This window comes from Chiloscyllium punctatum, chromosome 25 (genome assembly GCF_047496795.1).
Source record: "Chiloscyllium punctatum isolate Juve2018m chromosome 25, sChiPun1.3, whole genome shotgun sequence".
NCBI lineage: Eukaryota > Metazoa > Chordata > Chondrichthyes > Orectolobiformes > Hemiscylliidae > Chiloscyllium > Chiloscyllium punctatum.
Genome location: NC_092763.1, coordinates 34,974,516 through 34,995,859, shown reverse-complemented (window position 1 = coordinate 34,995,859; position 21,344 = coordinate 34,974,516). Strand labels below are relative to the sequence as shown.

The window sequence follows — 21,344 nt, the reverse complement described above, 5'->3', positions numbered from 1 at the left end:
AGTCAACTCCGCAACAGAACTTTTGTGCAACATGCTCCAGTTTCTAGTGCATAATTTTGTTGCAATCCCGCAAACATATAGTTTAAAAAATGGAATTAATGAATACCTTATTTGGTGCATAGATAATTTAGATTCTCAACAAACATTTCAAATGAGCTGGATGAAAGTTTCATGTAGTTATATCCTTTAAAATGATTCTGAGACTAGGGTCCTGAATCTAATTACATGAAATTCAGATGGTATGAATTGCCAATTGGCTATGATAGATTGGAGGATGTTACTTAAAGGGAAGAGCTAACATGAAGAGCTTTACTATTCTTATTCAAAATATAGAAAATAATACAAAGCTGCATCTTTCTTAATATGTTCAAGAAGTGTGGACAGAGGCTAACGCTTTTTAAGTAATCTCGATGTCCTGAGAAGGCAATACCGTTTTTTTCCCCTAAATTACTTTAAAAGAAAAATTGTTATTCACTTGTTGGATGTGGATGTTGCTGACTGGGCCACTGCTTATTGTCCATCCCCAATTGTCTCTGAGAAGATGGTGGTGAACTACTACAGTCCATTTGGTGCAGGTACACCCACCATGCTCTTTGGGAATGAGTTCTGGGATTTTGTTTTATGGTAATAGCGCTAAATAACTGGAAAATTTCAGAACTTCAATCCAGCAACAACAAAGGAATAAAAATGTCTAAACCAGAATGATATGTGATTCCTTGTTGAGAAATTTGCAGGAGTTCAAAGTAGTGTTGAAATTGATGTACATTTATGCAGTATATCCTGTAGATAGTATACTACACAGACCAATAAAAGAGGAAATGGGTATTTGAGTTTGAGGATATATACACAGGTTCAGTTGGCAGTTCTATCCTGTATGGAGCTACATTTCTTCAGTGGGTATCCTACTCAATTGTCATTGTCTGAGGCTAAAGCAGACCATAAACAAGGTTTGTTGTATTTTTCCATGATCTGAGCTTCTAACATCTCTTCCAGCACCAAGACCACCTACTTCAAATGCTTTTGTCATCACCTGTCTTACCCCTGCTGCAGAAACCTTCATCCATACCTTTTTGTAGCCTTTGAGGGTTGATTATTCCAATGCCGTCCTGGCTGGTTTTTCGGTTCGTACCCAGCCTAATCTTGAGCACAACCAGATTTCTGCTCTGTATAACCTAACGTCTTGTCTTGTTCACTTATTAAATTTATCTCCTCCACCACCCTTCATTTTTGCTGATATGTAATATATCTAAGCCAATTCCCCACATTACAAGATGGCTAATCTTAAACAGATAATTACATTTGAAATGAGTAGATTGTCCAATTTTATGACAGCAAATTAATCTGTTTTGAATACTTTGGTTGAACTGAGTCACAGTCTCATCTGTATACAGTGACTAAGCAATAATTCTATATCGAGAACTTCTGAAACATTGTTCCAGAAAAGTTCTGTGGTGATTATGAAGTATGTCAACTGAATCAAGTTGTGTCTTTAAGTTAGCCCAATTTTTATCACTGACGATACAATCATGAAGATACAACAAACTAGAAAAATCACTGCTTTTTTGGAGTGTGTTTGATCTCCTGTAAAAGAACTGTTGCAGGAAAAAGAATGCTACAATTAATTTTCCATATTAAGGACTGCATTGTTGAAGCGTGCATCACTTTAGATGATCAGTGAACTGCTAGGAAATCACAGTCTCATTTGGTAGTTATAAAGGGTCAATTCTGTGGTGGGGGAAGACAATTATCCTGAAAGTAGTATCAGTCTTTACAGGGGAAACTTAGGGGATGATATTGTGGCAATTCTTTGGAAGATAATTTGTTAATTCTTTCCTAATGAGAAGAACATTTTTCATAAAGCAAATCAGTTGTGAAGCCTCAACCATAAATATTTGACAATCAAGGTAAATCTTTTAAGTTATTTTAAATACAGTTGAATGATTTCACTATAGTTCAAAAGCTGCAAACTGATTACAAACTGTACATTACAATTTGTAATGCTGCAAACTGTACATTACAATTCCTGTTCATTTTTATTGGGAATTCAAATACGTAATTTATGTAAGCACAACATTTCAACTGACTCAAAGTTTCACAACATATTGTAGAAGTCCTGTCAAAAATTGCTGGAGAAATTCAGCAGGTCTGGTTGGACCCATGGAGAAAAAGCAAAGAAAATGTTTTGGGTTCAGCATCTGCAGGTTTGTTTTTAGAAGTTCTTTTCTGGTTATGGAGTATTGTTCTGTTTTGTTACAAGTGTAAATTATTCCAATTGAACAGGTACATTTGATACAACATGTGAAGTGTATCAATAGTGATGGAGATACTGGCGAGGAAAAGACTCTGTAATGGCTTTAGGGAAAATGTCTGGGTGGGAAAGACAACTTTGGTTCCAAATGCTGGTTAGATGAATCCAGAACATCATAAATGTTTGCCTTTTTTTTCATTGATGTCTCATTTCGTTTTGTGTAAAATAGCAGTAACTCTCTCGCGGTGTCTCTCACAGTAACTCGTCAGAGTCCTTGCTGTTTGACAAGTACCATAAATCTGTGCATCAGAATTGTTCTTATGAGATCTGTCAGTGAATTAGAAAACAAAGGTGTACAAAACATTTGAAGTCTGATTCACAAATTTAAAAAAAGCACTTGTAAAATTGGAACAAAATGTTTATAAAACCTACATTTAATTAGACTTTGACATTTCGAAATATTGCATAATATTTTACAGCCAATGAAGGACCATTAAAATACAGCAGTGTGGCACACAAATTTTTAAAAAATCAAGTAATCTGGCTTTTGATGATGATGCTTGGAAGTATTATCTGGGATACTATTGAGAAATCACCTATTCAAATAGTCGTGGGATATTTTACATCCACTTGAGGATGGCAGTAGAAAAGAGTAAAATAAATTTACATTGCTGGTATTGCAGCTATGTAAATTTACTTTGTATTCAGTTTACATAAACCTTTTTTCTCTGCAGTGAAAAAATCTCAAAGCATTGTAATATGACCTTGTTCTGATCCAAAAGTTTTAATGTAAGTTTAATGAGGGAACGGTGTATAGTTTTGAATCGGTGCTACGTGACTTGGAGAAGAACTTGGTGGTGGTGATCTTGTGCCTGTTTTGTTTTTCCAGGTCATCGAGGTTGAGGGATTTAAATGTGCTGTTGAAACAGCCATTTTGGATTGTTATTGTGCACCTTATGTATCGTGAATGCTTAAAGTTGTGGACGGAGTACTGATCCAGGAGGCTGTTGTTTGAGTGTTTTTGAAGTCATACTCACCCATGCAAGTGGTGAGTATTCTTATTGTTGCTCTGAATAACACTGATCGTCACACTGCTTTTTAAATGGTGACAAATTCTGAGAAATCAGGAGATGAATTACCCCCACACAATACTTCACCTCTCTGCTCTTCTGGCCGCAGTAGATAAATGGCCACTGGACTGGCTGCATTGAATTTGGTCTGCTTCTTTCTTTAAGATTAACCAAGTGCCTGTTGTTTGTAGGATTTTGAAGATCCAACAAAGAAAGTGTTGAATTGTCATACTTTCACAGGTATAAATGACTAAATTTCCTATCATGTTTTTAAAAATCTGATCAGAAAGCATTTGCTTTAGAAATGTGTAACTAATGGCTAAGATTCTCTAAAGAGCTTACACCATTCATAAACAGTCCTTCCCTAAAAGTTATAAACTTACACAGACCATCTGCACTCTGTAATAATTGTCTTACCAGGTACTAAACAGACCTTTGATGCATTTGAAAGCAAATACTATACAGTAGACGATGTTGCTTTTCCATTTCAGGCCTTGCTGATTGATATTTGTCAAGTATTGAATTGTTTGCCGCTTGCCACAAAATAAGTGCAATGTTGCCCATTTGATAGGGTTAATTACTTGTTGCAATGTGCCATCCTACATCAAATACTTAATTTTCCCAGAAAATTCCCCAGATGTTCCTTCTCACTGATTAATAGTTCAATTTTTGACACAAGCATGTTTTAAGTCTGAATTGAAGTACACCGTGTGGAGAGTGGTCTTGAACATCTGTTTAGTTTGGAAAATCAGTTGTGATGTTACTAACTGGAAATCGTTCACTGTTGGATGGAAACAAAATACCTGAAATAGTGACCACAACTTTGTTTATACAGTACTTTCTAAGGTTGCCAAAACCTACTGTTGACAGGAGTATTTTTCTGATTAACAGAGATATTAGACAGATGAACAAAAGCTTTGTTCAGACTTGTGGGTTTTAGAGAATGACTTGAGGGAGTTGAGATTTAGAGGGGTTTAGGAACCCAGAACTGTGAAGGCTCATGCCCACAGACTCTGAAAGAAATCGCAAAATTGTCTAAGTAGTCCACTGAGAAGAAACTGGCAGAAATCAATTAAGCAGAAACGTAGGGTTGACAAAGAAGTATAACGTATCTTGGATTTGAGATTCTGTAACAGATGGTGTTGAGAAATATATTGAATCGTTGCTGCTTGTGTTAAAATCTCTGTCTTAGTGCAGTTTAGCTTTTTTTTGTCTAATAAACTTATTTTTTTATCATGAAGGAATGACTGAAACCTTACGTAAAAATGTTTCAGTGCCCATCCACCACTTTAACTGAAATTAAAATAAAACGTATGAACTATCAAGGCAGGTTCATTCTAGGACATGTTCAGGTACACAATCCTTTATCTAAAGCCCTCTGGGCCAGCTGGTTTTCAGATTTCAGAATTTTTTGGATTTTGGTATAAGTGATAGTTTCATGGTGAAATAAAACAATTACCAAGCATCGGATGCAACTCCTGAGTACTACGAGTGCTGAGACAAAATTGATGCCTGCCAGCGCTGGGCCAGGCCGTCACGTCACATCTGAGTGATATGGGTCGAGTGGGTGTGGAGGGGTTAACTCTTTGTACGCCAAACAACCTTGTTTTGGAGAAAAGAACTTCATGAGAAAAATTTCAGAGTTTTTCGGATTTCAGAATTTCGGATAAAGTATTGTGTACCTGTAGTACCATTTAACTGGAATTATAACAATTGTTTGTATTGTTTCGTATTAGTTTTGCTATGGCTAAGATTTTATGCAAAACACCACCTTGTCACTTAAGTGAATGCAATCTGAAAGGAAACTTGAATATATAGCTGAAAAATAGTCTGTAGTGCTTTGAACTCAGTAACGCGAACCTACAGTGAAATCTATGACATTATGACACAGTCGTGAAATGAGAAATTGGCATAGCCATATGTGTATGTAACAAAATCATATTGTATTACCCGAGGAAGAAGTATGAGTCTTTTAAGGATATTTGCTGTTTTGTGCATAATCTTTATCTATACAGTAATGGCTACTGAAATTGATACGTAAGCAAAATTAATGTGAAGAATTGTTAAAACCCAATTGGTCATTTGTTTCTTATGCAAAATTACTTTATAATTTTTTATTCATTCATGGGTTATGGTAAAGGTACATTAAAAACTAATCTTTACAACAATAGAGATTCTATGGCCCAAGTACCTGGATATACATTTTTCCTGTATGCTGCATACTTGATTGATATATTGTTTTCAACTTAACAGTTTGAAGGATTCAAGGTTTGCTTAAAAGATTTGTAGCTCGGGTGCTGGCTGTCATAGTTGTGGGTACGTTTGCTGAGCTGAGAGGTTGATTTGCAGACGCTTCATCCCCTGTCTAGGTGACATCTTCAGTGCTTTGGAACCTCCTGTGAAGTGCTGCTGTACTGTCTTCTAGAACATATTTGGTTCTGTTCCTGCTGGTTCTGGCTGTTCGTTGTAGTGGCCAGTATATTGCGTATAACTCTGTGTGCTTGTTGATGGAGTCCATGGATGAGTGCCATGCTTCTAGAAATTCTTTGGCTGTCCTCTGTTTAGCTTGTGGATTAGTGGTGCTGGAAGAGCACAGCAGTTCAGGCAGCATCTGAGGAGCAGTAAAATCGACGTTTCGGGCAAAAGCCCTTCATCAGGAATAACAGCAGAGAGCCTGAAGGGTGGAGAGATAAGCTGGAGGAGGGTGGGGGTGGAGAGAAAGTAGCATAGAGTACAAGAGGTGAGTGGGGGAGGCAATGAAAGTGATAGGTCAGGGAGGAGGGTGGAGTGGATAGGTGGAAAAGAAGATAGGCAGGTAGGACAAGTCATGGGGACAGTGCTGAGCTGGAAGTTTGGAACTGGGGTGAGGTGGGGGAAGGGGAAATGAGGAAACTGGTGAAGTCCACATTGATGCCCTGGGGTTGAAATGTTCTGAGGCGGAACATGAGGCGTTCTTCCTCCAGGCGTCTGGTGGTGAGGGAACGGCGGTGAAGGAGGCCCAGGACCTCCATGTCCTTGGCAGAGTGGGAGGGGGAGTTGAAATGTTGGGCCACAGGGAGGTGTGGTTGATTGATGCGGGTGTCCCAGAGATGTTCCCTATAGCGCTCTGCTCGGAGGCGTCCAGTCTCCCCAATGTAGAGGAGACCGCATCGGGAGCAACGGAATCAATATATTATATGGGTGGATGTGCAGGTAAAACTTTGGATGTGGAAGGCTCCTTTAGGGCCTTGCATGGAGGTGAGGGAGAAAGTGTGGGCGCAGGTTTTGCAATTCCTGCAGTGGCAGGGGAAGGTGCCAGGATGGGAGGGTGGGTTGTAGGGGGGTGTGGACCTGACCAGGTAGTCACGGACCTCTGTTTAGCTTGTCCTATGGGCTGACCCATCTCTGGGCTCATAGCAGAAATAGTTTTGCAAAGCCTGGAACAATCAGCCTTCTCACAAATCTATCCCAAACTTTGAATCAGATATGTCGACGCCAGTTGTGTTATCATTACGAGCATAGAAATCATGAACACAACCTGATTGTCAACAGACGCTCACAGGGATCAGATTTATGAGAGAGGACGCAGCCAACAATCGATTCTCATTGCTGGATGTGATGAGGACATGCAACAACTTAACTCGCTAGCCACACTACCTTATATAAAAAACATCTTGGAACTGACAGCCAGACTTCTCCAAGCAATAGGATTCATGACCTCCCATAGACCGACAGCGAAGCTCAGACAACAACTCACTAAAACAAAAGACCCTATACCCATCATGTGCCAGACAAACATAATTTATAAGATTCCATGCAAAGACTGCACGAAACACTAAATAGGACAAACTGGCAGACAGCTAGCAATTCATATCCATGAACAGTAACGAGCCAGTTAACTCCATGACCAGCTGTCTTTAGTAGCCATACACACAGATGACCAGGATTACAAGTTTGACTGGGACAACACAATGATCATAAGACAAGCAAAACAGAGGACAGCCAAAGAATGTCTAGAAGCATAGCACTCATCCTCAGACTCTATCAACAATATACCAGTTACTACAACGACCAACCAGAATCAGCAGGAATGGAACTAAATAAATTCCAGAAGACACAGTACAGCAGCCCTTTTACATGAGGCTCCAAAGCACTGAAGATTGTCACCTAGACAGGGAACAAAACATCTGCAAATCAACCTCCCAGTTTGGCGAACATAGCCACACCTATGACTGTCTAAAGAATTAGTGGTTAAATAGTTGAAAATAAGGGTTTTTTTCCAGAAAATTTTAGTTCTTTTTGTCTCAATATGCAGATGTGAATTGCGTTTTATCTTAGCAATTAATGCCATCATTTATCCTGCAGAAAGCTCATCTGCTATTCTCCCTAAACAAATTAGTGTAATGCAATACAAAATGGAGTTTAGAATGCCTGGCATAGTTTATTGTTGTTTGCTTTTGACTTTTTTTATGCATGTGGTACAAATTACAATTATGCATTTAGCCTGTTAAAAAATAAATAAATAATTGACCAACCTTATGGACTGGCAATGTTTAAGCTCAGCTGCTTGACTTTAAGTGTCTGTGTACATAATTGAAAATCGCCAGTTACGAAACTTGAAAAGACAATAGGTAGTATTCATATCTCAAACAGAGAGAAATGATGGGTAATGTCCAGGAATAATTTGGTTGACCACCTTTGGATGTTAATGAGATACAGAACATCACCCAAGTGCTGAAAAGTGCTCAAATCAAGTCATGACAGGCAGATGGATAGAGGGGGCATAGTTGCCTTGTTAGCAAGAAATGAGATTAAATCGATAGCAAGAAGTGATATAGCATTGTAAGACATGGAATCTGTATGGGAAGAATTGAGGAATCACAAAAGAAAAACAAATACCCTGATGGGAGTTGTGAACAAGCCTCCTCTACTGCATTCAGGATGTGGGGCAGAATCAAGAGATAGGAAAGGCATGTAAGAACGATACAGTTACAATTATGCAGCACTTCAGTTTGCTAGTTGACTGGGAAAATCAGGTAGTTAGTGGATCTCAACAAAAGGAATTTGTGGAATGTCTACAAGATTGTTTTTCTTTTGGAACAGCTTGTGGTATAGCCCACTGGGGAATAGGCAGTTCTGGATTTGGTGCTGTGTAATGAGGCAGACTTTATTAGGGAGCTTAAGGTGAAGGAACCCCTTGGGGGCAATGACTATAATACAATTAATCCTGCAAGTTGAGAGAGATAAGCTGGAATCAGCTGTAACAGTATTAGAATTGAGTAAATGTAACTCCAAAGACGTGAGGAAGGAACTGGCCAGAGTTGATTGGAAAGGGAACTCAGCAGGGAAAATAGTGGAGCAGCAATGGCAGGGTTTTTAAAATTCTGGCAGCACAGCAGAAATTCATCTGGAGGAAGAAGCAGCAGACTAAGGGGAGAATGAGGCAACCACAGCTGCAAGTTAAGTCAGGGAAAGCATAAAAGCAAAAGAAAAAAAACTATAGAATGTGGCGAAGGTGAGTGGGAAACCTTTTAAAAACAGCAGAGGATAACTTGAAAAGCAAAAATGGCAGAAGATGAAAATAGTGAACTAGCTAATAATAGAAAATAATTTTTCAAGACTTTTTGTTACCTAAAAAAGTGAGAGAGCGAGGCAAAAATGGACATTGGATCACTGGAAAAGATTGGAGACATAGTAATGGTGAGCAAAGAAATGGCAGAGGAACTGAATAGGTACTTTGCATCAGTCTTCCCTGTGGAAGACACGAGCATACCAGAACTTCAAGAGAATTGGCGGCACAGTCTCTGAGTGAAGGTACGACTCTTTAGAACTGCGATGAGGAGGGATTTCTTCAGTCAGATTGTGGTTAATTCGTGGAGCTCATTACCAAAGAGGTTCATGGAGGTCAGGTCGTTGTATTTAAGACAGTGATAGGTTGTTGACTGGTAGATGAATTAAGGGTAACCGGAGAAGGCAGGAGAATGTGGTTGAGAAACATATCAGACATAGTGGCTCAATGGTTAGTACTGTTGTCCCTCAGTATTCGGGACCCGGGTTCGATCCCCTCCAGCGAGTGTCTGTGTGGAGTTTGCACGTTCTCAGTGTCTGCGTGGGTTTCCTCTCTGTTCCAGTTCCACAGTGCAAAGGTGTGCGGGTTAGGTGAATTGACCATGCTAAATTGCTTATGAAGTCCAGACGAGGTGGATTAGCCATGGGAAATACAGGGTGATGGGTGGGTCTCAATGGACTGAATGGCCTGTTTCTGCTTCTATTTCTTATGTTAAAGTCACACATGCTCTAGAGATGTGTGCCATAGACCATATGTCTTCTGGCCCGGAGTTGGGGACATTACCCAGACTCAAACCTATGCAAGGTTACCCCAATTAGCATTTTCAATCCATTGTCTTAAACACTTGGCCATCACTATACTTTTTGTCTTAAAAATCAGCTAGAGCAAATGGGATTTTAACCTGGAGATCTGGGTCTGCTACCACAACAGCATGGTGCTTACTATTTAGGTCTGGCTGCTTGGAACTGACTAGACAAAGAATTCAAGCTTTTGCTAATGTGAATCCATTTCAGTTGATTTGTTACCTGATCTACTCAACTGGAATAATTTGTGATTGCCTGCTGTTTAATTGAACATTAAACTTGCAGAATGGACAAGTAATTGTAAAAATTATTTTAAATGCAGATAAGGAAAAAACGTGGTGCATGTGGTTTGGGGGGGGGTGGTGTCATTTGCAAATGATAAAAGGAATGGCACAGGTTTATGTCTGTGCGTATATGTGTGTGTATGTATGTATGAATGTGTGTGTGTGTGTGTGTGTGTGTGTGTGTGTATGTTTTGTGTGTGTATATATATAATAATGTTTATGTGTGTGTGTGTATAATATATGCAAATCCAGCACAATAATTCCTTTCTCCAGTACAGTAGAAGAGCTAAGAAATTTTGCTAATCTTCTATCAACTAATGGTCAGACTACACTTGGAATTCAGAGCAGGGGTGTCTTCCTGGACAAATTGTGTTTGCTAAATTCCCTTTGCTTCAAATGGTGGGGTTGATTCCAAGAAAATTCTCTTCAAGAACTCTGAATGATAATGATTTCAGTGCTGACACTAATTTGAGAGAGTTCCTGTACATATGGTACACCTGGATTACTAGAAGGCATTTGATAAGATTTTACACAAAAGATTAATATACAAGATCAGATCAGAGTTAGGGGTAATTTGTTGGCTTGTATGGAAGATTGGATAACCAACAGAAAGCAGGAGATAGAGATAAATGGATCTTTTTTCTGGCTGATGATATAACTAGTGGGGTGCCACAGGTTTTGGTCTTTGGGCCCCAACTATTTGCAATTTATATTAATGACTTGGATGTTGGAATAGAATCTATTACAGTCAAATTTGAAGGTTATACTAGGTAATTAAATTATAAGAAAGAAATAAGTTTACAAATAGATATGGATAGGTTCGGTGACTGGGCTAAAACTTGACAGATGGAGATTAAAGTGTGAGTTTATCCATTTTGGTTGGAAGAATAGTAAGGCAATTTATTATCTAAATGGAGAGAAACTTCAGAGCTGAGGCACCTGGATATGTCATGCATGAATTGCAGAAGGCTTGTGTGAAGGTATAGCAGGTAATGATGAAGGCAAATTGAATTTTGGCATTTATTGCTATAGGACTGGAGTATAAAAGTAGTGAAGTGTTGCTGCAACTGCACAAGGCATTGGTGACACTGCACCTGGAGGAATATGTTCAATTTGGGTCCTGTTACTTCAGGAGAGATGGAGTTACGTTTTAGGCCGTTCAGAGGCGACTAACTAGATTTGATCCCAGAGGTGAGGGGTTTATCTTGTGAAGAGAGATTGAGTACTTTAGGCCTTTACTGTCTGGAGCTTAGAAGAATGACAAGATATCTAATTAAAATATATAAGATGCCACCAGGGATTGACAAAGTAAATGTAGAGGCAATATTTCCTTGTGTGTGTCAACCTAGAATGAGAGATCATAGTTTTAGGATAATGGTAGCAGATTTAAATTAGGAATGAGGAGAAATTACATTTCTCGAAGTGTCATGAATCAGGAATTTGCTACCCAGTGTGTGATGGATGCTGGAACATGGAGCAAATTTAAGGTGGAGATGGACAGATTTTTAATTAGTAACTGGTTGAAGGGTTGTGGGGAAAGTGGATCCAGGCCAAGATGAGGTTAAACATGATCGTATTGCTTGGCGGAGTGTTCACATGTTCCTGAAAGAGACAGAAGGACAAGTTTCCAATCTGAGTACAAAATTGCAGTTGCCTTTTACCATTCTCAAAGAGGATTATGTGACCTGAAGATTTAACATTGCTGTACTGATTTTGGTCAAATTGATTTTAGAATCTTAGCAACAACTTTCATTCTGTGAAAAGAGTCCATAGCATTACTAATCCACTTGCAGGTGGATTATATAGTGGTAATTGATAAATGAGGGAATATTAGGATATTTTCTGCTAAATGCAACAAGGCTCATATTTAGAATTTATTGTCATGTCTAAGTTTGCAAAAAAAAAGAAAAGTGTTCTAAGTCGCTCTACCATGGCACCTGTATTAATAAGAGAGGTCCTAATTAAAGTCATGACTGACAATAAAAGTAAATTTAAGATAAAAGTTAATCAAAGTCCAATTAAAGGCTCCTGGTCTTGGAGGAAGCTGAACAAGAGACAATACATACACAGAATGAGTGTGCCAAGCATGGCTGGTATATAGCTGTGATGGAAATCAGTTTTTTTGATTTATTATGGTTTTTATTTTCTCAAGCATGTACCTTTTGAATTCACTGTCAATACCCTCACTCTTTGTCTCTCCTTGAAAGGACAAAAGGATAAGATCCTCTAGTTGTTTTTGTGCAACTGGTTAGGACATAATAATCAGCTGGGTTGCGTCAGTCATGTTGATGGATTCATTGAACTGCAGTGTAATGCATTCAGAGTCCTTCAGGTCTTGCTATATTTACTATTAGATGTCTTTGGTCAAAGATTCCACGCATCTTGTTTCTGTGGTCTGGATGAGAATATGTATAGGGTATGAGCAGGCAGGGAAAGAGTGAAGTTTTGAGTTTTGTGAAACAAGTGGTTCAGCTGAGCATGACTCAAATCAGATAAATACTTGCAGTTAACAATGGGGTGCTGGAGGTAAGGGTCATGGGTTAACAAGGTGGAAAAGCATTCATTATGTAGAGCCATTTAACAAGAGGAGGAAACATTCAGTATGTAATGTCAGTTAACAAGGTGAAAAGCCTTCATTATGTGAAGCCAGTTATTCATTGTGTAACAGAAGATAGCTTAATCCTTACTATTGACACTCACTGATTGTAATGGTCACCGAATCAATATGTATGTTGTCTCATCTGGATGCTCGTCCCTGTAAGTGACTATATAATTCCTTAAGAAATTGCTGTTCCAGAGAAAGACTGAAAACTCATGTCTCTATGCACATGGGCGATCTTTCTCTCTCCCTCCAGGGCCCGGAATAAAGATGGAGGTAAAACTATACTGTGTAACTGAGCATTTTGCTTTGAGTGGGGGAAGGGAGGGATGAGGACAACATGGATTGCTGTTACGATTTCTTCTTTGTTCAAGTCTCTGAATAGAGTGTCAGGGAACACCATCGTTGCTTTTTCAATTACTTTTACCAACTGTGAATGATTGTTTGCATTTTGCCAGACCATGGCAAATGTAAAATGATACTTTGTTGCAGGCCTTGCTTATTTCTGCTGGTTTAAATAGGAAATTATTGTTGAGCTTTCCAAGCAACCTTCAGCTTGTTCAGATTCTTTGTCCCATGTTGTCAAAGGGAAAACTATCCTTGGATTCACTATGCAGCACTGTGTAGTGTTGTTCCAAATTCTCCAATGTTACTCATCAACCTATTTTAATGATAAGGAAAATACTTTTCTTTGAAAAGAAATTTATTTTTCCATTCCACATGGAAGTTGTGCAATTTTGCTTTCTTTTTAGATAGTCCAGACTCATCATTTTTGCTTCACGTTGTTGTTCAGGACGTCACTCTTCTGCTGGTCATGCTGCAGATTTGCCTCTGGATCTGTGCTTCTAGGGCATCCAGAATGTTTCTTGGTGTTTGCAAGAGCAGAAGCACAGAAAGTTCCTGCTACTTGGTTGCAGTTTGTTTCCGGGATCCCTGATCGACTTATGTTGCTTATATGTGGACACAGCAGCATTCCCTGTAATTTTTCTTTGTCCTGCACAGATCTATAAGATAACAGATAAAAGAGAAAAGCTGCAGATCTATGGGGAAAGAACAGAACTGTTCTTGCAGAGAGTCCACATTGGAGGATTTTCAGTCCATCATGTCTGTGTTGCTAATACTATCAAATACTGGCCTTACATGTCAGATCTTAGTATATTTCCTGTTCCTTTTCATGTTGCCACCCCAAAATTTTCTTTACCCTGCCATGACAGTTGTAACCAAAACTGAAAAACAATGCAACAAACTAGCAATAGCTGTGAAGAGCGTGCACTTTGCTCTAGCCTTGTGGCTTCTGAAAGTATAAGCACTGCAGTCGGATGATGATCAACCTGTGCACCAGTGTGGAAAGTGAGCCGGTGGTGAGATCAATTGTTAACAAGTCTGCGCTTGACCAATTAATTAAAATCAACATGTTGAAGATCATGGATTTAAGATCATGACAGGGTTGTTAGAAGGCATACAGTGTTTTGGCCTTTATTAATAGAGGGATTGAGTTCCGGAACCAGGAGGTTATGCTGCAGCTGTACAAAGCTCTGGTATGGCCACACTTGGAGTATTGTGTACAGTTCTGGTCACCACATTATAAGAAGGATATGGAAGCTTTGGAAAGGGTGCAGAGGAGATTTACTAGGATGTTGCCTGGTATGGAAAGGCTGAGGGCCTCGTTAGAGAGAAGAAGGTTGAGAGGTGGCTTAATAGAGACATACAAGATAATCAGAGGGTTAGATTGGATGGACAGGGAGAGCCTTTTTCCAAGTATGGAGACGGCAAACACGAGGGGACACAACTTTAAAGTGAGGGGAGATAGGTATAAGACAGATGTCAGAGGTAGTTACTTTACTCAGAGAGTAGTAAGGGTATGGAATGCTTCGCCTGCAACGGTAGTAGATTCACCAAGTTTAAGTGCATTTAAGTCTTCATTGGACAGGCATATGGATGTACATGGAATAGTGTAGGTGAGAAAGGCTTCAGATTAGTATGACAGGGCAGCGCAACATCAAGGGCTGAAGGGCCTGTACTGTGCTGTAATGTTCTATGTATTATAAGTTGGCCTTGCAATGGAGAATAATTGTACATGTGTGCAGAATATTTTACTCCTGGTTAAAAGACTGGCACATTTTGTCAAAATTATTGGTAGATTTGAAGTCATAAAGTCCTTAGATATCTTTAATGTATTTAAGCAACTGCTTTGACATAGTTTGTCTCTGTTTGCATAACAATTCACTGTATGCAAATTCAAGTTTCACGTGTAAATACCATGTAAAATACCATGTAAACATGCAGATGTTAAATGATTAAATATTCCGTGTTGCAATGTCAATCCACTCATGGGAACCTGGTGACTGGTCAAGATTTAAAAATGATTATCACAATTTTTGGGGTGCAGTGACCTTTCTTGTAATATTAGTTTTTGGGCACTTGTTGTTTATAAGAAGGCAAGGTATGACAGAAATTAGTTTGATGATTGTATCTTCTTGTGAATCATTTTAGACATTATTTAAACCCAGACTGTTATCTTCGCATTTCTCATTCATCCATTTCTTTAATTTAAAGATCATAGTAGCATCAGATTTGTACATTCCATTTGTGATATTACTGACTTTTTTAATTTAAAAACTAGTCAGGTATTTCTGTTTTTCCGCACAAAATCCAGTTGTCATGATTTTCAAAGTATGTAATTGTGGTCTGAAACCTCTGGAATGGTGTATGATTTCATATTGTCGTAATGCAAGGATTTGTCAAAATTAGGCTGGTTTGATAAATTAATGTCCATTGTCACGCATTTGTTCTGACAGTTTCACTTGCTTATTCAGAGATTTATCTTTGCCTGACTTGCATTGTAATCGTACATCAATAACTGTATAAACTACCACAGTTTTTAAATTCGATAGCACTGTTTTAATGTACATTTGATTTGCATGTTTGCACACCAGTAAATTCACAAAGGTGCTAAAATCTAAATTGTACTTCCTACCTGCAATAAGACTATGGCCATGGCCAAATACAATTTGATGCCTGTAACATGAACCACCTCGAAGGACAAAAGTTCATTACTATCTACAAGTTTCCCATCCAAGCTGCAGATCATGCTGATTGGAGCTAGATTGCCATTCATTTACTGTCACTACATTAAAATCCCCAAACTTCCTAACCATACTTAGATGTGTTTACCCTAGTGGTAGCTCACCACTACTTTAGAAAGGGCAATTAGGATGGATGGTAAACACTGCCCTAGCCAGCATTGTCCACATCCTGTCAATGATTAAAAATAATTTCACATACTCAGGTATTATGTTTAAGAGCAACCATATCATGTAACTCGATTTAATAATAGGGACTGGCTATCCATGTTGGTGTTAGATAGCATCGAGACTCTGCATCAGAAAGCCTGATGGTACTTTTCTGATTTTATTTCCAATGTGCTTCCAAATAAACCTGTTGGACTATAACCTGGTGTTGTGTGATTTTTAACTTTCTGATTTTATTTCCCCTTCCTTCAATTAAGGAAGTGACTTAGGATTTCTAGCTGCTTCCACCTTATCAGTTATAAATCCATCTGGGTCTAACTTGCCAGTGGAAGAAGTGATCTTGCTAATTTTCTGCTATTTACATTTAATTTTAAATGTAAAGACATGTTTGTGCACAATAACAAGGTCCTCAACTTCTTTCAGATATGAATCAATTAATGTAGTTATGTACATAGATCAAACTGTATTTAATTCTAACCAAAGAAAAAATGATGTTGGTCAATGAGTAGCACTTCTCACTTTTTTTTTCTCTCTCTCCCAACTCCCCAAAGTTAGAAGATTCTGTTGTTTTTGCCTTCATATTCGACTATTTCTACCCTAGGAAGGAAAGAACCAGTCACAGCTGCATTGTCGATTGTTGAGGATTTTGCTGTTACTGATTCTGATATTACATGCTGCACAAGCTTGGATTTTCACTCTTTAGGTGGGTGTGCCAAGCTAGGCAGTATCTTGTCTGCACTGACTACCTTCTGGGAAGAAAGTGCTCCAAATAGAGACGTGGAGTTGCACAACATAGAAATAGGACCTTTGGTCCAACTTGTCCAGGACAACCAGATATCCTAAGTTAATCCATTTCCCATTTGCCAGCATTTGGCCTATGTCCCTCTAAACCCTTCCTACTCATATACCTATCCAGATGTGTTTTAAATGTTGTAATTGTACAAGCCTCCTCCACTTCCTCCGCTCCGGGGAAAGACCTTGTCTATTTGCCCTGACCATGCCCCTCATGATTTTATAAACCTCTAATAAAGTCACCCCTGAACCTCTGATGCTCCAGGGAAAATAGCCCCAGCCTATTCAGTCTCTCCCTATAGCTCAAGCCCTCCAATCCTGGCAACATCCTTGGAAATCCTTTCTCAACCCTTTCAAGTTTCTCAACATCCTTCCTTTGGAGAGAGACCAGAACTGCATGCACTATTCCAATAGTGACCTAACGAATGCCCTGTACAGCCACAACATGATCTTCCAACTTCTGTACTCAATGCACTGACTAATAAAGGAAAGCATACCAAATGCCTTCTCCACTGTCCTATCTACCTGGGACTCCACTTTCAAGGAACTATGAATTTGCACTTCAAGGTCTCTTTGTTCAGCAACACTTTCCAGGGCCTTACTATCATGTGTATAAGTCCTGCCCTGATTTACCTTTCCAAAATGTAGAAATAAAGATTCGTCCAAGATTTGAACCTAGGACCCCTAAGTGACAATCGTACCCCTAGACCAACAAGCTATCCTCTTTAAATCCTGATTCCCTGACCAGGAATCGAACTCAGGCTGTGGTGGCGAAAGTGCCAAATCCTAACCACTAGACCAGCAGGGATCTTCATTCTGGGAGAAAGGATGGGAGGCTGTGGGATGAGGTAAAACCAGCTGCCCCTAAATATAGCTGGGTTGCTGAGATGGGTTGTTTGAAATATTTACCTTGTTTGCATTGGAGTTGATCTCTGTTGTCCTCTTAAATGTTTGGCACTCAATGTCAAAGCAACAGCTATTGAAACTCGTTGAGAAGATCTTTTCTTAACTCTCTCAGACATAAGCATGTGGCTCCCTCCAACTTTAAATGGCTAATTACTTACATAACCTCACAGTTCTACAGACCCTATCTGCCCTTCATGAGCATTCACGACTTCTATAAAGAGTCAAAGCTCCCACATTCTGAGTTTGCACCTTTGCAGCAGAAATAATGTCTGTTTAAACTTGGCACTAAGTTTTGTCATTCAACTTGACAAATTATCTGGACTCTTAGATACAGGCATCAATTGTTTCTTTGAGTGAATGCAAGGTGAGTCAGTCTTATCACTCTAAGGTTAAACTCTATAAAGTCTCTCAAGTTTCTAGGTTTTAGACACAAATCACACTTAAATTCGTAGATCAGTTGTCACCATATATTGCAGATGTCAGTGTTAGTTTACTGATTTCACAAGGTACATACGTGAGATATTGTTTGCGTTTACTCAAGGCCAGCCTTATCTTTACGAATCTTGTGGACTAGCTGTCTCCAACTGCCTGTACTTTTTCTGTATGTCTGTCATCCTTGAGTTCTGACTTTTGACTTCTGTCTGAAACAGTGTATATCTGTTTAACCCTGAGCTAATTGAATTTGCTTAACTCTTATTCAACCCCTTCTCCTGAGGCCTGGCAACTGATGTTGCCCTTTTTCTCTATACTCTGTCATCTATAGATAATGGCCAGGGATAGAGCCAAGGGTTGTAAAGCTACTTGGCTGTGACATCTGTAGAGGTTGACCCAGCAATATGTGCTTTTGTCTCATGTGTTTTGGCCCCACATTCTCTGTATCCCATAATTCTTATCACTTGTGTGTCCTTCCATTGTTGTCCCGTTCTCCCTCCCCCCCCCCTTTTTTTTTTTTACCTCCTTCATCTTTATTCTGGGCCCTGGAGGGAGAGAGAATGATCGCCCATATGCACAGAGACATGAGTTGATGGTTTTCTCTGGAACAACAATTTCTGAATGAACTGCATAGTGTTGCAGACGTTTCGTCCCTTGTCTAGGTGACATCCGCAGTGCTTCCTGTGAAACGCTTCTGTGATCTTTCCTCCGGCATTTATGTTGGTTTGAATCTGTCGCTTCTAGTTGTCAGTTCCAGCTGTCCATGCTGTGGCCAGTATATTGGGTCCAGGTCGATGTGTTTGTTGATTGAATCAGTGGATTCAGAGAATAGCCAGGGAATTCTTAGAGGCATGGCACTCATCCACTGATTCAATCAACAAGCACATCAACCTGGATCCAATATACCGGCCATTGCAGCGGACAGCTGGAACTGACAACCGGAAGTAGCAGATTTAAATGCCGGAGGAAAGATCACAGAAGCGCTTCAGAGGAGGCTCCCAAGCACTGAGGATGTCACCTAGACAGGGGACGAAACGTCTGCAACACAAATTCCCAGCTCAGCGAACAGAACCACCACAACGAGCACCCAAGCTATAAATCTTCTCACAAACTTTGAACTGCATAGTCATTTTACAGGGAGGAGCATTCAGATGAGACAACATACATATAAATTGGGTGACCATTACAATCAGCAAGTATCAATTGTAAAGATTAAGCCATCTGCTGTTACAGTGTATAACTAGCTTAATATAATGAATACTTTTCACCTTGTTAACTGACGTTACATACTGAATCTATCTCATCTTGTTAAATGGCTCAACATAATGAATGCTTTTCCACCTTGTTCACCCATTACCCTTGCCTTCAGCACCCCATTGTTAACTGCAAGTTCTTATCTGATCTGAGTCATGCTCAGCTGAACCTCTTATTTCACAAAATTCAGAACTTCACTCTTTCCCTGCCTGCTCATACCCTATAATTATTCTCACTTCTGGTACAGTGAAACAATGTTAAGTATAGAACCAATACCAGTTTTGAATGATAACCAAAATTTGGGAGACGATCCTAATTCATGATGTATCTCTGTATTTGATCTCTAATTCCATGGTTCCTTTGCTTAAGTGGTAGTATTGTATCATTGTCTGGCGACATCAGCCAACGCCCAAGTTTGTTGCTTTGGTGTGTAACATGTTCTATGCATTCACTGAGCCTCACCTTGAATACACATAGTGTTCAGGCTGTAAACGTTCTATGATTCTATTTGTGGTGTCTTTCACTTATCGGATGTCCTAAAGGACTTCATGAATTGCATTCGAATTGAACTTGGTTGGAGTCACCACCTCACACAAGATAGTTGTAGCTGGCAGTCAGTCTTCTCAGTTTTCAGGACACATCAAGGTAGTGCCCCATGCCCAACCATCTTCGACTGCTTCATCAATGACTTCCTTCCATCATAAGGTCAGATATGGGGACGTTCGCTGATGGTTGCACATTCATGACTCCTCAGATACTGCAGCAGACCATGTTCTAATATAACAATACCTGGACAATATCCAGGCTTGAGCTGGCAAGTGGCAAGTCCCATTCATGCCACAAATGTCAGGCAATGATCTGTAATAAGAGACAATCTAACCACCACCCTTGACATTCAATGGTGTTACCATTACTAAATCCCCCTTTATCAACATCTGAGGGATTATCATTGACCAGAAATTCAACTGAACTTGCCATATAAATATGTTACTAAAAGTTCAGGTCAGAGGCTAGCAGTACTGCAGCAAGTAACTTGTTTCCTGATTCCCTAAAGCCTGTCCACCATCTACAAGATTCGAGTCAGGGGTGAGATGGAATGCTCCCCACTTGACTGGATGGATGCAGTCTCTAATTACACTCAAGTCGCTTGAGACCATCCAGGACAAAGCAACATGTTTGAGCACCACATCCACAAGTATCCACATCTCCACCGCTGACGCTCTTGACCAAAACATATTTTTTATTTCCATTCTGCCTTCGAGCAAAGGAAGATCATTATTACTGTTGTCTCATAGATAATTCCAAGAGAATCTTCTCTAACTTACAATATAATCTTATAACATTCTTTGAAAAAGAGATCAAACATTTCTGCTTGATTCCAGGACAAACATCTCTTGCATGTTCATTCTTTACACTTATCTAGTTACATTTTCCAAAAGTAATTTTATTAAATTCCTTTTGACATTTCACACCTTAAAGTTATTCCAAATTCAATTGTGCTCTTGAGCTAACACATTTCCCTTCATTTGAAATTTATTTTTTAAAAGTGTGTTTCTATAGGAATCTACTTGTGTATGTTTGTCTTTGTTCATTTATTTTTATTTACATTTCTTATCCTTAATTTTTTGGCTGGTTATCTTCCAGAAAAGGAAATTAAGACAAACAGAGATGCTTCGAAACTTGTACACTGCAAAAGTCACATCAGCTTATGTAATCTTCCTTTAACAAATTCAATTCTATGCTTTGCTTTCTGACTTCTGTCTTGAAAATATCTTGTATGACCACCTATGTGGTCTTGATTTCCTGACCAGCCCTCCTTTCAGGTGACCTGTTTTGCTACTTGCTTCAAGGGGTCTGATATAGCTGAGTAACTTTAGTTCTCCAGCCCTGCCAGCACAGTTCTGTCTCCTAAGTACAAGCAACTTTAATTTATTTGAGCACCACAAGCAGGGTCTGCTTTGTCAGTCTAAGGCCAACCTCCAACAAAGTCTCTCAGGTTTCTTTTAAACACAACAAGCCATGTAATAAATCCTTTATCTGTTCAGTTCACCCTGTATGTTGATCCAGATCACTGCCGTACACATTGTTTGCACTTACTCAAGGCCTTCCTTCTCTTTGCTGATTTCTGTGACTTAGCTATGCCCAACTGTGTGATCC

General features: G+C 39.3%; 1 protein-coding gene across 6 annotated transcripts in view; it reads left to right on the top strand.

Annotated features, from left to right (window-relative positions):
• LOC140495845 (ecto-NOX disulfide-thiol exchanger 2-like) overlaps positions 1-21,344 on the top strand; it is a 227,290-nt gene that overhangs the window by 24,785 nt on the left and 181,161 nt on the right. For 5 of the 6 annotated variants that reach the window (XM_072595025.1, XM_072595024.1, XM_072595018.1 and 2 more), the window contains one exon: positions 3,138-3,296. The exons of the other annotated variant lie outside the window; for it this stretch is intronic. The gene's annotated coding sequence lies outside the window, so the exon portion shown is untranslated. The remainder of the gene's footprint in view (positions 1-3,137; positions 3,297-21,344) is intronic. 6 annotated transcript variants of the gene reach the window in all.